Here is an 18094-nt window from a genome sequence, read left to right on the forward strand (position 1 = left end):
AACAGACGGGCTTCACTAGATACAACCAAGAGGTTTTGGTGCTTCACTGTAGTTTGTGTTGGAGTCTGGGTCTGAACAGCGTAGCCACACGCGAGCATGCATGGGACACCGACCCACAATGATTTATACGTGTAATAAGTTACAAACAGTCCCTTTAAGTGGCATAATTTGAGTCAGTGTCGGTTGGGGGAAGAAGTTTGAAAATTAAAAAAATCTGGAGATGTGGTGTTAGAAAGAAGTGAGGTTACCAGACCTCAGGATCCCGCTCCTCATCTCTGCTTGATGCTTGCAGCTCAAGGCCTAATAGCTACAGTACTAGCAAAACACACCTGAATCTCAGACCAAACAGTCAGCAGTCGAGTTAGTTTAGACGCCAGATTTTTGACAAGGAAGAAGAGTGTGTGGAATAAAAAGAAAAGATGACATTACTGGTTCTGTTGCATCAATTCTGATTGATCTTTTTTTTACACTGCCCATCGTGAGTCAAACAAATGCTATAGAAGTGCAATGCTAAACCGGTGGTGTACTCTTTTAATCAATTAATTGTTTGCCCTTTAAATGCCACAGAATAGAAAAAAAAGCCCATCACAATTTCCCACAGCCCAATTCCTTGTTTTCAAAAATATTGAGTTTAAAGGGCTGGTCCATTATTATTATTTTTTTAGGTTTTAATATCATTCTGTTGCTTCATTATGTATGTTTTAGCATCAAAAACCCAAACCTAAAACAAGTTGTGGAGTGCAGACCAAGAAAGAGAGTTGGTCAGACAGACAAAGATTGTGTTTGATGAAGCATTTTGTTGCGGCCGTCCTCGCAAAAAATGTTCATGTGGGTTGTCTGTGGCTTGTAGCGTTGGCCTGTCTGTAGTAACATGGGCCATTATGGTGTGAGACCCCCTCTTTCTATCTGTGTCCGTCTGGCCCACTCTCCTCCCCTTCTCAAACTACATCTTTCAGTCCCACATACCCCGACTCCCCCCTGCTCCTTCCTGTCTCCACCCTTTCGCTCCCCTTCCCTCAATTCTACCAGCTGTTCCAACAAAGAGCTCACTGCCTGCCAACCGGTAAGCTTTGTTGTAGCTGAAGAACTGGCATATCAGTATCCAACAATTATGGACAACAACAGTTTACTTCTATTCTTTCTAGAATATCTTGTTCAGCCAACAACATTGTGTAATCTTCTCCATACTCATTAAATGGAGTAGTGCGTTTGTGTGTTCAAGGAAGATGAACGCAGCATAATTCAACAGCACTATAACTGTAGCACCACAATGACAATACATTTGAGTCAACACCTCTCTATAACAGTTTCAACAAAGACTGCACGTCATAAACTTCATGAAAGTAAGATATATTGCAGGGCTGTTGCATTAGACTACGTTTAAAAAGGTCCCATATTGTAAAAAGTGAGATTTTCATGTCTTTCATATTATAAAGCAGGTTAAAGTGAGATATCAAGATAGTGAAAGTATCAAAACACTCAATCCATGGAGAAATACACACAGCCCGTATTCAGAAACTGTGCGTTTGAAACAAGCCGTTAGGATTTCTGTCCATTTGTGATGTCACAAATCTACAATATTTAGACCAGGGGTCACCAACGCGGTGCCCGCGGGCAACAGGTCGCCCGTAAGGACTAGATGAGTCGCGCGCTGGCCTGTTCTAAAAATAGCTCAAATAGCAGCACTTACCAGTGAGCTGCCTCTATTTTTTTTAAATTTTATTTATTTTATTTTTTTGCTATTGATGTTTAAATCACACTTGCATGTAACTTACAAATGACAACATATATATATAAAAACACTTAAAATTTAAAATGTTTTTTGTGTTTAATATAAATGAACTCTGACCTAGTATAGTTCAAAGGTCAGTATTGTGCGCATGACCAAAACGTAGCGTTTGTTGCGCTCATACAAACAAGCTAGCAGACGCAACGAAAATGAGGAGAAGAGTTACCCCAAAAAATGGCAGAAAAAAGAAAGAAAACATATCATTTTCACGACGAATGGGAGGTAGAGTTTTTTTTTACCACTGTGAAAGGATCCTGCGTGTGTCTCATTTGCGGGGCAACTGTGGCGATAGCAAAGCGGCACAATGTGGAGAGACATTTCACTACATGTCACACAAGCTACCATGCTAACTACCCACCGGGCAGCGCACTGCGAGCAGAAAAAGCCCGCGAGTTAAAGGCAGCTTTGTGCAAACAGCAGTCTTTTTTCACTAGACCGGTTAAAAACTCCCAAAAAGCAACCGAAGCCTCGTTTAGAGCTACGCAATTCTTGATGAAGAAAAAGAAGGCATTTACAGACGGGGAGGTTGTCAAAGAAGCAATGATGATAATTGCTAAAACTGTGCTTGAAGACGAGAAGTATGGAACCGATGTACTCTCCAGTCTCTCCAATGTTCAACTCGGGGCAACTACAATGGTAAGAAGAGTGTCGATGATGTCTGGGAACTTGGCCGACCAGCTGGACCGTGATCTGGCGAGGTGCCGGTGGTTCAGCATCCAGTGTGACGAGTCGGTGGACAGCAGCAGTACGGCTCAGCTGATGGTCTTTATCCGGATGGTGTTTGATGATTTCTCCACAAAAGAAGAACTTCTGACACTACTGCCCCTGAAGACAACTACGAGGGGAGTTGACATTTATAACGCAGTGAAGGAGTTTTTGGTGGAAAAAAAGGTGCCGCTGGAAAAGCTGGTATCAGTGACTACGGATGGGGCTCCTGCTATGATCGGCCGACACACAGGATTCGTTGCTGAATATGATGACCTGCTACTACACACAGAAATCCGATGGCTCAGCAGGGGACGAATTTTGCAACGTTTTTTGTCACTTTTGGGTGAAATCAAAGAGTTCATGCAGTCCAGAGGTGAGGACACCGTGCTGCTGGAGGACACTGAGTGGATACTTGACCTTGCATTTTTAACGGACATTACTGGGAAACTGAACAGTTTGAACTGTGAGCTGCAAGGCAAAGGTAAAACTGTCGCCGATATGATAAGTGCTTTAAATGCATTTAAAGCTAAGATGAACCTTTTGTGCATTTACAGAGAAAAAAAGTGCTGCACTTTCCCTCTGTGCAGATGGTGCTGAAAGACAATGCTTCTGCATCTGAGGCTTTTGACAAAGTTGCAGAAAAGTACTCTCAGGTCATAAACAGAGTTGGGCAAGAGTTTGAGAACAGGTTTTGTGACCTGGATCAGCTTGAGCCATGTGTGTCGTTCATTTCTAATCCTTTCATGAACGTGGACATATCATGTATTGCTGAGCAGTTAAGTGCAACATTCAGCCTGGATGCTGAACAGGTGGAGATTGAAATTGTAACACTGCAAAATGACCTCCACCTCAAAGCCCATCAGGCTGCACCAAACTTTTGGTGCCTTCTTGACACAGAAAAGTACAGTGGTGTATGCGCAGCAGCTATGAAGGTTGCAAGCCTGTTTGGTTCAACTTATCTTTGTGAATCAGCCTTTTCTGACATGAACTTCATCAAGAACAAACACAGAACACGCCTCACTGATGCACATCTGCAAGACTCACTCAGAGTTGCAGTGTCAAGTTACACACCAGAGTACAACACACTGGTTAACAGCATGCAATGCCAGGCTTCCCACTAACTGACAAAGAAACAGATAACAGATTTGGTGTCCAGTTCAAAGTGTGACATGATTTATTTAAAAATTTGAGAGTTGATTTTTGTATTTTACATGAGTTATTATTTGTACAAACATGGTGCAAAGTAATTCATGATTTGTTAAAAAATGTTAGTGGCTAGCTAGTTAAAATGGGATATTGTGATTTCACAAGACTGTCGTAGAAGTGATCATTTTCAAATGTTTGAAAAATTTGAAAAACATGTGCACTTAGAGAAAATATAAAAATAAAGTGTTGCATATTGATATTTATCTGTTTCTATATATTTGTTGTGAGAAATCATTAACATGATCAGTGTTTTCACAAAGATAAATATCATTAATTATTAATAATAACATAGAGTTAAAGGTAAATTGAGCAAATTGGCTATTTCTGGCAATTTATTTAAGTGTGTATCAAACTGGTAGCCCTTCGCATTAATCAGTACCCAAGAAGTAGCTCTTGGTTTCAAAAAGGTTGGTGACCCCTGATTTAGACCATTTCACATTTTTAAACGTAAACATACTAAATGTGTCCCAGTTTATTTCCTGTTGCAGTGTATGTGAAAGACATCAGCTGACAGGATGTAAACATGGACCGAAGCTGTTTCCTAGCAGCGCAATTCCGTTGCCATTCCGCTGAAATGCGCTTAAACGGAGTGTTTCAGACAGAGCATAAATATAGGTATATTCAGACAGACAGTATGAGAAAAATAATGTGTTTTTTGAACATTGAAGCATGTAAACATGTTCTAGTAGAAACCCAAAATACAAGTATGAACCTGAAAATGAGCATGATATGGGACCTTTAAGATATGTGTACCTAAGAAACTGGCAGCTGAGTGTATTTGAGCCGCTCAACTATTCAGAGATTTGAGCAGTGATTCAGAGGTCTGAAAAACAGGCTAAGGAAATACAGAGAAGGTTATTGAGTCAAATGAATGGTCTGCTTAAACTAGATGTGGGAGTCCGAGTCAAGGCGACCAGCAGAGAAAGCTCAAGACTGTAAAATGCAAAGCAGCATGTACTACAGTAAAACCGCGCTGAAGACTGTGCCCGGAGCCCAGCACCATTCAGACTGATACTGAACTGGCCAGACAGACACAGCATGGCACTGGACAGCACACTGTTTCTTTGTTTGAGACAAACGCCAATCTACACCATCCATACTTCATAAGAGACAGAGTATATTGATGATTACTTGCAAAATGAAACAACTGTGATCATGATATATTGTGCAATCTTGACTAAGGATGTTAATAATTAACCGTTTAACCGACATAAAGAATTTTAACCGATTAACGCTATCGGCTTGTCACTTTACGGAGAAAAGCTGGTCCACCTTAACAGCCCACCTTAAGAGAGTCTGAGCCGCTGTTGCAAGATACAGGAAGTTGGCTCGGGTCTTGAGCTGAGGAGTTGTAGCTTTTATTCACCGACAAATAAACTGCACACACACAGCTACAGCTATATTCACAGCAATAATGCCACCGACAACCCCACACCCATCGTCGCCACACACACACGGTCTGACGGAGACTCGCTAACGTTACGCCGTGCTGACAGGCCGTATGTGTGTGACAACGGGAAGCACGAGGCCACTGGCAACGATACAGCTGTGAACGTAGCACAGACACGGTCTGTCAGACACTCGGTAACGTTAAGCCAAGCAGACAGAGTAACGTACGCCAAGCAGACACACAGCTGACAACCCAGCAACTAAACTAAATGGTGTGTCCACGACAATACACGCAGCACTGTCACTTTTGAAACTAAAGTGTAATTCAGAGGCATGGTGATGTGATGAATTTACACATTCCCAGGCGCACTGAATGAGGAGTGTTGAATACTTATCCTCAAATGTTAGAACAATGTCCAGTGCTTTTTTGGACTTACTGATTACTTACTTTTTACTCTGTTAAAGTGGCAGTATGTTTTTGGCATCATTGGGCAAAAATCCCATAATAACCTTTCAGCATATTGTAATTCAAGTGTTCTGAGAGAAAACTAGACTTCTGCTCCTCCTCATGGCTCTGTTTTCAGGCTTTAGAAAATCTAGCTCGTGACGGGAGACTTTGACCAATCACAGGTCATTTCATTGAGAGAGCATTCCTATTGGCTGTGCTCCGATCATGTGACCAGAACTTGGCATTCCTTCACCAGATTTCACAATGGCAGTGGAGTCAAAAACTTTCTAATTTTACAGCTAAACCGTGCACTACAAGATGATTCTGAAAACATTTGAGGAGAGAAATAGGCATTAACATAATTAAATAATATTGATTCATATTTGATCAGCGCTGCCTAGTTTGACCGTTTGGTCGGAGTTCGCGAGTTACTCTACAGACCCAATTACTACAGTTTCAATGTCTGTATCTGTAGAATATGTCACGGATATGAAAAAAGGTAAAGATTTAATTTGAACACTTTCTGCTTTATTTAAAAATAAAAGCAGGGGGCGCCTGGTTAGCTCAGTTGGTAGAGCGGGCGCCTATGTAACAAGGTTCAGTCCTAACCGCGGTGGCCCGGGTTCGAGTCCGGCCTGTGGCCCTTTCCGCATCCACTCTCTCTCTCTCCCCCCTTTCCAAGACTCTATCCACTGTCCTGTCAATAAAAAAATAACTTTAAAAAAATAAAAAATAAAATAAAAGCCCTCAAGCATTTTTTTTCGGTGGACAGAATTCCTTCATTTGTTAACCCAAGGCTTTTATTGTGAAATATGTGCAGGACAGTGTTGTAGAACATGCAGTGACTTGCAGGGCTCCATGAATGAATAAAATATGGGGTTTTAATTGTGGATCATTACTATTATTTACAAATTACCACACGGTTCTTAACCTTTTTCTGTCTAAAATAAATATAAATGACATTTATAATGAAATAAAATTGTGAAAGGCATACTCTATGTGGAAAGAAAGAGAGCTGGCAGCAGCAGAAACACTGCCGGCGTGGATGCCACATGCGTGACACACGCAGGAGATCAGTGAGGCAGCCGACTTGTTATACTCATTATTATACCACATAGGTATAATGTGGTATAATTACGTATCATTACAAACGTATTCGTGATACGTAAAAGATAAACGTAATCTACGACAAAATACGTTTCCTTCCAAAACTAATTGAGAATGCAGTTTAGTTGTATGGGAACGTAATTTTTAGGAGACGGGGTTGAATGGAGACACAATTCTTTGCCAAAATGTACCGATTTAGGTAAGATATTAGAAGAATATTCTCAAGGTTCATACCTAACATAAAGAAGTCAGTTTTGCATGAAACTGCAACATAAAGCATAACAACAACAACTATGTAAACCATTATCCCCTTGGGCCCAAAGACACAATACCACTAAACATTTAATGTCTCCTAACAAATCATACTGGCTTTATCACGGCACACTAAAACAACACATCACGTATCATAAACTACTATCTGCAGCTTTCGATATGGTTACACAACAACCAAGCGGTAAGAACCATAATCCACACATCCCAAACAGAGCAGAACATGATCCACTGTCGCCCCAGTGGGAGTCCAAGTCAACGTTCTCACCCCATGCAGCGCAAGAGCTGCTAATTCACCTAATCTGGTCTACTACGGACTGGCTGGCTTAACTAACTCACACTTGGGTTCAAACATAATTTGGAGTAGTCTATTTTTGAGAGGTTAGATTGAGCAACTAACAGATCCTGCAGCCCGATTGTAATCATTTGCAAACAGCAAAATGTCAGAAAAAGCTGTTGTGACTTTGCATGTATGAATACATATTGATGCATGAAAGTCAGCTGTGGGGGAAAATTGAGTGGCACTGCAGAAAAAAATAATCTTTCCAAAGTTTTCAAATTTCAGCAGATGTGTGACTGAAGATGCAAAGTTGCCATTAATGATTTTCCATGCTGTTTTTACTCCTCTATCACAACAATACCAGCCTTTTTTAGCACAGCCTCAAGAGGATGCCAGCCTGCATTACACTGCACATACTGAATGAGCATCATGTGACAAATAAAACCTTTGAATCTTGTTTGGTATGGTGTCCTTTAGCATTTTGTAAACGGTCATTATTGAGAGTATAGCCAGTGTGAGATTTGAACAAGATTTGGGTAATCTCTCTTCTGCTGCAGAATTAACAAAATGTTTGCAATTTCTAGGGCTGTCCTTGACTAAAGAAATTCTTAGTCGACTAAGAATTAACAAAGACTACTTTTGATATGGTTACACAACAACCAAACAGTAAGAACCATAATCCACACATCCCAAACAGAGCAGAACATGAGACCCAGTCGCCCCAGTGGGAGTCCAAGTCAACATTCTCACCCCATGCAGCGTAAGAGCTGCTAATTCACCTAATCTGCTCTACTACGGACTCTACTTATCCTCAAATGTTAGAGCAATGTCCAGTGCCTTTCTTTGACTTACTTTTTACTCTGTTATAAGTGGCAGTATGCAGTTCAAAATTCCATAATAACCTTTCAGCATATTGTAATTCAAGTGTTCTGAGAGATAACTAGACTTCTGCACCTCCTCATGGCTCTGTTTTCAGGCTTTTAAGCTAGCCTGTGACGGAAGACTTTGACAAATCACAGGTCATTTCATACCCCTTTCACACCAATGACCAGGGTTGGACCAGGGTTATCAGGGTTGCTGAAATAGTGGCAAAGTTTTCAGCACAAAGTTCACATTGCTTGTCCAACTTCTTGCTTCACTCACTCACAACGCTGTGGAAAAATATCAAGCTTTATATAGCCAGTGCCAGTCAATTAAAAAAAAATTAATTGACCCCGATCCTACTCCGGTATAAAGTCTTAGAACTCTCTTCATCATCAACATCAGCAGTCAATCATGGAAATCAAACACAGTTTTCAACCAACAGCTGCATGTTAAAGGCATGTAGAAATGCTGACATGCATGCAAAACTCAGCTGGGAGAGCAATAGTAGCCAAAAACTAGAATATGGCATTTCCAGAAAGTTGTAGCAGGAACCAGGTTGATCTCGACACTAAAATAAAGGAATATGTGTTTGTAGAGCTAAAATTATAGACCAACTTCAAAGGCCCTGTTCAGATCTGGTATTAACATGCGTCCTCGGTGATCGGATGAACGTACTCAAGATGCATTGAGATCGGGTCTTTCAGACCACATTCAGAGGTGGTCTGGGAAACATATGGCCACATTCTTTTAGCAGTGTGTACGCGAATGTGTGCTGGGCCACATTGAAGGACCATATTTGTATTTTATTAAAATATATCTTACCTATAGGCTACATATCTACAGACTAGGCATGCAAAGTGCATTATTATCATATTGTCGGAGATCATATTGTCGGAGATGTGCCAGTGTTTTTGTTGCGCTGCTTTGCAAGGAGCTGATACCCGCCCGTCTGCCCTCCTCCCCGGCTCTCTGGAGCGCTGTACCCCGCTGTTGCCTGGCAAACGCAGCGGTGCAGAGGTCCCCGGGTACAATAACCTTTTATTTTGATGTTAATAAAATTTACCCGAATTCACGATTATGTAGGATATTGCTACTGACATTCATGTAATATCACGTCACAACGTCTGCTGTATCAGTGTGTTTACTACGTGTTTATTTGCATATAGAGCGGGGAAGTGAGATCGGATCACAAGTGGCCACTGGAGACGAATGTGGAGACTAGGGATGTCACAGTACCAGAAATCTAGTAGTCGATACCAATACCAGTGAATTTCCACGATTCTCGATACCACGGTAAAAACAAAACAAAACAACAATAAATCCCCTGTAATTCAACACGTACTCTTTTATTAAAAACATTTGAATATTACAAAAAACAGAGGCATGTAACCTTTAAGTAATAAATAAAAAGGATTGACCCATTTTGTTCATTTTGGCGTATCAGCGGCATGTTATCAATCGATAGTCAGACGACGGACACTACATACTGACCGTGAACACATTTGGTCCATCAGCTCAGAGTAGCAGGAGCAGGAGGAAGAGGATTTGTGGTCAAAGTGAAAAGCAAACGCACCTATTTGGCAATATTTCACGTTTAATCCCAATGCTATAAGGGAACCATAACACTAATGAGGTAATCGGCGTGAGGTGGATGGAGCTGTCACAGCCGGTGTGCACGGAGCAGCGGCGCCAGGTAGAACCCGGCAGCGGAGCCTCGCAGCAAAAGCGCTACCGGAGAGGCCAGACACACCGCCACCCGACGGTAAAGATCAGAGTCAGCGCTCTGCACATATTGACCGCAATCTTTCTTGTAAAATGTCTGGTGTAATCGGTAACATCGGGTTGTCACATGTTTATTTACAGGTGGGAAAATTATCCTCACTGTCACATCACTACCAACGATCATTACAGGCATCGTACGGTACCTTTGGTACTGTATAAAAAGAGTACCGTCACTTTTTTTTAATTTTGGTTCTCGTGACATTCCTAGTGGAGACGCATTCTAACGCCAGGTGTGAACATCCATCATCTGCAACCACTTATCCTGTTAGGGGTCGCGGGGGGCGAAGGCGGGGTACACACCTATTCACACCTATTTAGAGTCAACAATGAACCTAACCTGCATGTCCTTGGACTGTGGGAGGAAGCCGGAGAACCTGGAGAAAACCCATGCTAACACGGGGAGAACATGCCATCTCCACACAGAAGGGCCCCAAGCCGGATTCAAACCTGCGACCCTCTTGCTGTGAGGCGCCAGTGCTAACCACAGCTAACCACAGCACCACCGTGTAAATGTGTTTACTCATACAGTTGGAGCTGAATGACCTGAATCTAGAGGAACGGATCAGTAAAAGATAGCCTGGGGGGGTCCAAGGGAATGTGTGCTGTATGTGTGTGTGTGTGTACTGTGTACACTTAAAACAATAGCCCCATTGTGCCCCTATGCCCCTGCAGTGACCTAATGGGAGAACATAAGGCATGTGCAGTACCGTGGGACTGTACACAATGCTATTCTGTCCAGATCCACACACACACAAATACAGACAAACAAGGCTTCACACACATGTATGGAGTGTAGGTAGAACTTCTGAGGCCTCAAAGCTGAACGGCAACAAAAGAGAGGCAACAAAGGTTAGTCGGCAACAGAGCTGCAGCGGGGTTGAACACACGAGATGATGACAAAACGAGTAACCGAGAACAAAAAGGTCGGCCATAGAAAGACTGTGACAATAGTTCTGTAGCGCTTGTTTCCATAAAATAGAGGCGATATCATTTGCTAGAGAGCTACTCTGCATTCCTGCACTAAGCTAAAGGCCTTCTGCTCTCATTTTTAAGCCACCACCTGATATCTCTCTCTCTTACTGTACGTCTTCCTCAATCATGACCCCCCGTGATCTCCCTCTTCTCATTGTCTCTTTTCCCACTCACTCATCCATACACTTCAGGCGGCCGTAATGAGCAGCAGCAGTTCCCAAACGAAACGAGGCTACATTTGTGCTCCGCAGGCTGAGTCAGGGTGTTCCAGTTTACTGCAGGCTACTCCCACTCTCTCCATGACATGCAGCTGTGTGCACGGCGCGCTCCTTCTCCACATTCTTCAAAACACTGCTAAGCATATACTTGAGTGGTGCGTAAACACTAGCCCATTTCGTTAGCGTTAGCTTTAACATGAGGCATACATGCTACTACTGTACTCACGTGAACCCCTGGCATCATTATTATCTGTTACTGTTGTCAGGATCATTCTGTCATTTTCTGACACCGTTTGACCCTCTGAGGTCAGAGTTCATGGACTCGATCACTCACCACATCAATGCAGCTCGGTCATATGTGCTGGGACTGCAGATCACTGGGGTGATGACACTGCACTGACTCTGCTTAGATAGTCTAAATGAAGCTGTGTTTCGGGCCAAGTTTAAACATCAGCGATACTCATTTATTTTTCTGCTACCGGGACACAGCACCATCTAAGTCTTTGTGTTTCATTGCTCAATAGTTAACTATTAAGAGTAAATTGGACTGTTGCTGTGATGCAGTCAGGTAAGGTTAGGACTGGGCGATATGGCCAAAATTGTCTATCCCGATATAGGTAATTTCATATCTCAATAACGCTATATATCATATGAAATATTCACATGGTAAAGCCTATTTTTGTATATTCCCGTGTGAATTAAATACTCGACAAATGAAAAGTACTGAGTATTTTCCTCATAATTAATTGCAAATTAATCACACATTTTTTGTACAAAATGTACCTTAGAGGGAGATTTCTCAAGTATTTGATACTCTTACTGGAGCTGTTGCCCCCGCGACCCGACCCCGGATAAGCGGTTGAAGATGAGTGATGAGTGAGTTGATACTCTTATCATGGGAGTGGGCAAATATGCCGCTTTATGCAATTGTATCTATATATTTATTATTGTAAATCAATTAACACAAAACAATGACAAATATTGTCCAGAAACCCTCACAGGTACTGCATTTAGCATAAAAAATATGCAAAAATCATAACTCAAGCCCAACAGGCAACAACAGCTGTCAGTGTGTCAGTGTGCTGACTTGACTATGACTTGCACCAAACTGCATGTGATTATCATAAAGTGGGCATGTCTGTAAAGGGGAGACTCGTGGGTACCCATAGAACCCATTTACATTCACATATCTTGAGGTCAGAGGTCAAGGGACCCCTAGGAAAATGGCCATGACAGTTTTTCCTTGCCAATATTTTGCGTAAGTCTGGAGCGTTATTTAACCTCCTTCTCGGCAAACTACTATGACATGGTTGGCACCAATGGAGTCCTAATTTTTTATAGTTACAAATGATGCCAGCATCTTCACTCTAGTTTTAAAACTGAGCCCTCTACAACCTAAAAATCGCCCTAAGAAAAATATATACGATAGACATTTTTATATCGTTTTGACGATATATATTTTGTCACATTGCCCAGCCCTAGCTAAGGTCCTAAAAAATGAAAAGCTAGATGATAAAAGGTGCAGCTATTGATCAACCATCAGCTTTTTCAAAGCCTAGATCAGATTAGATCAGATTAATCATGGAAGAGGACCCTAAACCAAATGCTACTTAAATTTCACATGCCACCTCTGTGAGCAGATCAGTCATCAAGTACACACCAACATGTAATCATTACAAAGTTTGGATAAAACCTATGATTAATTCATACATGGATAAGTCCTATATATGTTGCAGCCGCAAGAGCAGCTGTACAAGACATTACAAAGTCAGGATAAAATGCAGTATTTAACATGAATCTGAATGAGATCCAGAACATCTTAGGCTACAGCCACACAAATATGTTTTCATTTTCAAATGCATAACTTTTGCTACGTTTATGCTTTGCGTCCACACTACTCCAGCGTTTTAGAACCCTCTGAAAGGGAGACGTTTGAAAACGCTGCTGATGATGTTTTAGTTTGAAAACTCCAAGGTCATGTTTTAGTCTGGACGGGCAGAAACGCAGACCTTTAAAACTAGAATGCCACTCGGAGAGCGCAGACCTCCGCCCCCCCCTCTCCGTTTTGTTTATGTTGAGATCAGCTGTACGTAGCGGAGCATCGTAAAACACTTCATTCAAACTGGACAGAAACTAAATAAAACTTACCTAAACCGTCGTCGTTACTCTTTCCAACATTCACCAAGTGAGCTTTGGTCTAACTCAACTGAAATTTCTCCGGGTTTAATGTGAAAAAACGCTGAATCTACAGGTGTCCCCCCCTCCCTCCATCCCCCCTCTCTCTCTGCAGGCAGAAGGAAAGAGGCAGGGTGACGCGTCATCAGTTACACTGCGCATGTCTTAAAGCCTGTGGGGTTAATGTATAGGCTGAGCGGAGTTATTAAAAAAAATTCCCGAAGCTGGATCATGATCCGGATCGCCACCAAAATCGAATGACGTCTAACTTAAAAAATAGTGGCAGTCAAATCCATCGCAGACTTTTGGAGTAATCCTCCAAACGGATAAACCAACAAACAAACCAACAAACAAACCAACAAACAAACCAACGCCGGTGAAAACATAACCTCCTTCCTGGGCCTTCTGCCTTGGCAGAGGTAACTGACGTATACACCTACGTTTGTGTGTATGCATACCAACTATTTCTTGAATGTAACAATACCTCATGCCACTGTCACGACATAATGCAACGTGCATGCAACATTATCAGGGCCGATTACCGACAGTAAATATAGCGTGCCACTAAATCTTTGCTTTATTCTGTGTTAATTACTATCACTTAACTGATGGTACAATCTCACATATGTTATATGTAATCTAGTTTTCTCTAGATTAGTTAGTTGATGGCTATTTAGCTGTGTCACCGGAAGGATACATGCTTAGTGGTTTCTTACATACCCTAAATTTCCTGCAAGCGTAGGCCCACAATTGAGCACTGGCACTTTTTTCCGGTCGTTTCTTGAAGGTAACACCCAAGTTGCAAAACTCTCGCGAGATGGTTAGGGTTAGGCATTGACCTTGAATGTTTAATGCTAGACATTGACCTCAAATGGAGGTCAGACATGAACTTGAATGGTTAAGATTAGGATAGGTTGTCGGGCAGCGAGACACGTGAGAGTTTTTAGCAAGTTATTGTTATTGTATCAGTTTACCTTCTAGACAAGACCCTTTTTCAACAAACATGTCATTCTCCATATTGGAAATAACTTTGGCTAAGTATGTCTAGGCTGATGACAGATAAATATAGGGCTATGATTACATTATATACACTGATATATAATTCATAAATTCATTAACTGTACCATTAATTAATCCACCAATTAACTGGTACAGTCAATTATCTATTGACTGTAACATATTCACAAAAGGTAACGAAAAAAAGTTGACAAATGACTTGATCAGTCAGGGTAGACTTTAGATGACAGGCACAAAGCAAAGTTAAATGTCTCTTCACAGTGAATACAGACAGTGGCTGAACCGGACTTACAACTTGGCAGACTTATTTATTAGCATATGACTACAGTAGCTGAGACACCGCAGTAAATGCAACTTGAGTAAAGATAGAGCACATTATCCTCTCAGCAGGATCAGATACATTTGATTATCAATTCACTAACCCATTTTCCACTGAAAAAAAAGCTGTCTGAGATAAATCATGCAAATTTGGTGTTGCTTTTCTGCATCAAACGAGTGAAAAATCCTGTCACATTCGAGTCAGGAGGGTCTCTGTTGTGTGACTTGTGGTATCACGCGAACATACCTTTATCTCAGTAAAGTCACTCTGATCCAGTCAGTGTCTGATCAGCAGGAATCTCAGGAATGTTGTGAGCAAACTGAAGTATAACTTAAAAATAGTGGCAGTCAGGACTCCTAGGATAGACCACTTAGTTTAAAGACTTCGTTAACTTAAAACATGAGTAATTATATATATATATATATATATATATATATATATATATATATATATATATATATATATATATGTATTGATTTTCAAGTGGCAAGGACGAGATGATTCCAGCACACATTCAACATGTCCCACCAGGTGCTAATTAATCAAACATGCAATACAACTACCAAAACAACTGCTTGTATCTGCTTCAACTCCTTCAGTTTTCATAGGAGATGAGAGATTACATGTGATTTCAAGGTGTACATCACTGATTTGCCTCTGTCCCAACACAGACTAGCAGCAGCTGTGACCCACTCTTTGTTGTTAGAGTCAATGGCTGCTGATCTGCAGCATGCTTTCCATGGCTTTAACATGATGAATGGATCATTCCTGTCCTGCAGGTACAGCCTTACTGAAACCAAACTGATTGCACAAGCTGACCTTAACAACTGCCCATCACCAGCCCATCATCACCTTAGCTCTGTGTTGTGCTAACCACGCCCATGCCGTCTGGGATGCTAGCACTGTGTGTGGATGCGTTAGCCAACAGCTAGCTACGTCTTCATTTATATCGTTTACGGTAACGTTTATTTAACTCCTTTCAGCGTAATATCCACGTCTAAGTAACAAAGACACATGTGGAGGAGCCTCCTCACGCTCTGGCGTGCCTGACAATGGTAACAATGGTGACGACAGCTCTGCGGCTAACCAGCCGGCTAGCTAACGGTAGCTAGCTAGTGATTGAGTACAACAGTAAACAACATGGCCCACACGGTACCGGGTTTAACGGGTTTAACCCACCAACCCTACGTTAACCGGGTTATATCAACAGGTCTGAGGACAAAGCACAACCAGGTCACTACACTGGCAGCAGATCCTTACTGTTATCTGGCTACAGCGGTGAAAGCAGTCCGACCAGACAGACAGACACAGAGAGAGAGAGAGAGAGAGACTCCTCCACCGGCTTAAAGAGAGATCAATCCTCACCCTGGAGAGAGACTGGACTCCTCTGGGACTCCTCTGGGACTCCTGGTGAACCCGGGATGTCCTCCTGGGATCAGAGCCGCCGTGTCATGGGTGTGTTTGGTCTAAGAGAAGAGTAGTGGAGGAGAGGATGAGGATTAGCTGCAGCTCTGAACTCCGACGTCCTGAAGGAAAAAGGGAATGATGCAGGAATGTGACGTTCTGTCCGGTCTGCTGGCAGCGGTGACACGTGCGCTCAGGAGTGAAGCATTGTGGGAAATAGAGTTCAGTAGTATTAAAACAAGCATTGCTTGAGAAGATAGCTGATTCATAACTGGTTTAACACTCTCCCTTCCCTACCTGCTGCTGGGCAGACAGTTTTGATACAGCACCGGGTGATTAACTAAAATTAAAAAAATATTAGCACAGCACACTTTATCCACTTTTTTAATTTAGAAAAAAATATTTGTGATGAAAACCCATTATGGTAGTCCCAGTGGTGGTAAGTATCTATTAGATACTATTATCTCTACCCCTCAGAGAACTTGAGTCCCATGCTTATGTACATTCAGGTGTCTGAATTTCCTCAGGACTTAAAGGGACTATTTGTAACTTTCAGAAATGCTTGTTAACAGCGACACCTGTGGCCGTTAAGTCAACGAAAGTCAGCATCGGGCTCGTGCTTGCTCGCTCTACATAGACGTGAACAAGCATCGCTCAAAACAGTGAGGCGACACACGTCAGCTAAAACCACAATATCACTCTATATTTCACCTACTTGGCAGTAATGTTAGCTGACCGGACGAAGGTCTCTCCATGAATCAATAATGGCTTTTCGGCTGAGCAGGAAAAGCGGGTCGGTGCCAGGACTGAGCAGGAAGAGAAACGTTACCGTCTCCGACCGGGTGCCGCTGATAACGTTTCTCTCTGCGGAGCCCCGTCACTTCACAAGACACGGAAAACCTCTGTTGGTCTGGAGGAGCTGCAGCATTTATTTCTGCACAAACGTCCACTGTACATTCACTAGATATTCTCAGAGCTAATAACTCTTCTGCAGTGTGAAGCGAGCGCGCGTTCATGTCTAGAGGTGGACCGAGACAGCGCGCGCTGTCAGTCCCTTTTACAGCAGTTTTCCTAATTGCACTTCATGTTTACTTCTCCTGATCTTTGCCTCACTATTGGTTTACCAAACAAAGCAAGGTCAATAGGGGCATCACATTAAGTAAACATTTTCTATTACATGTTATATTGTTACATTATATTAGTATTGCATTCATTACATGTTTATTGTATTATAGTACATGCAGTGGTGGAAGAAGTACTCAGATCTTGTACTTCAGTAAAAGTAGCAATACTACCATGTAGAAATACTCTGTTACAAGTAAGGGTCCTGCATTCAAAAGTTAAAGTGCAAAAATATTAGCATCTGAATACTTAAAGTACCAAACATAAAAGTACTCATTATGCAGAATAATGTATATTATTGTATTCTAATTATTGATGCATTAATGTGTTCATCACTTTAATCTTGCAGCTGGTAAAGGTGGAGCTCATTTTAATGACTTTATACTGCTGGGTAGTTTAATCTATAATATTACATTATTTATTAGTTGATTATATTTTGTATTAATAATCTGAATCTGTAAAGTAACTAAATTGTCAGATAAATGTAGTGGAGTTAGAAGTCTAATATTTCCCTCTGAGATGTAGTGGAGTAGAAGTAGAAAGTAGCAGAACATGGAAATACTCAAGTAAAGTAGAAGTGCCTCAAAATTGTATTTAAGTAATTAGTTACATTCCACCACTGAGTACATTTTATACTGTTGTGTTTTTCAAAGCATTATTTACTCTTCCTGTTGGAAAAAAAGTAATTGTTAATTATTTAACTGCAAAGTAGTAATGTGTTTTTGATACCTTCACTTTTTTTGCATTAAATCCTACCTGGATGTTTGCTGAAATTGATTGGATGTGGCACAGCCCCGCCAAGAAGAAATTCCACCAGCTGCCACTGGTATCTAAGTACATTTACTCTAGTATTGTAGCCTACTGAAGTACAATTTTGAGGAGTTTTTTTTATACACAAGATGAATGAATTTACAAACAGTAAGGCAAAATCATTTCAATAATATAGTTATCATCCTCAAAACTGAGCATATATCACAAGAGACATAAAACATTTACACAAACAATAAAATAATAAATAAAAGCA

The 18094-nt window shown here is 41.5% G+C and overlaps 1 protein-coding gene across 10 annotated transcripts in view; it reads right to left on the bottom strand.

The window, feature by feature from the left end:
* The window catches only part of ctif (CBP80/20-dependent translation initiation factor), an 84026-nt gene extending 67913 nt beyond the window's left edge, over positions 1–16113 (bottom strand). For 5 of the 10 annotated variants that reach the window (XM_074617303.1, XM_074617302.1, XM_074617301.1 and 2 more), the window contains exon 1: positions 15910–16113. The gene's annotated coding sequence lies outside the window, so the exon portion shown is untranslated. The remainder of the gene's footprint in view (positions 1–15909) is intronic. The other 5 variants (XM_074617309.1, XM_074617306.1, XM_074617305.1 and 2 more) reach the window with 2 other exon arrangements.
* Positions 16114–18094: the final 1981 nt, after the last annotated feature.

This window comes from Sebastes fasciatus, chromosome 19, assembly GCF_043250625.1.
Source record: "Sebastes fasciatus isolate fSebFas1 chromosome 19, fSebFas1.pri, whole genome shotgun sequence".
Lineage (NCBI taxonomy): Eukaryota > Metazoa > Chordata > Actinopteri > Perciformes > Sebastidae > Sebastes > Sebastes fasciatus.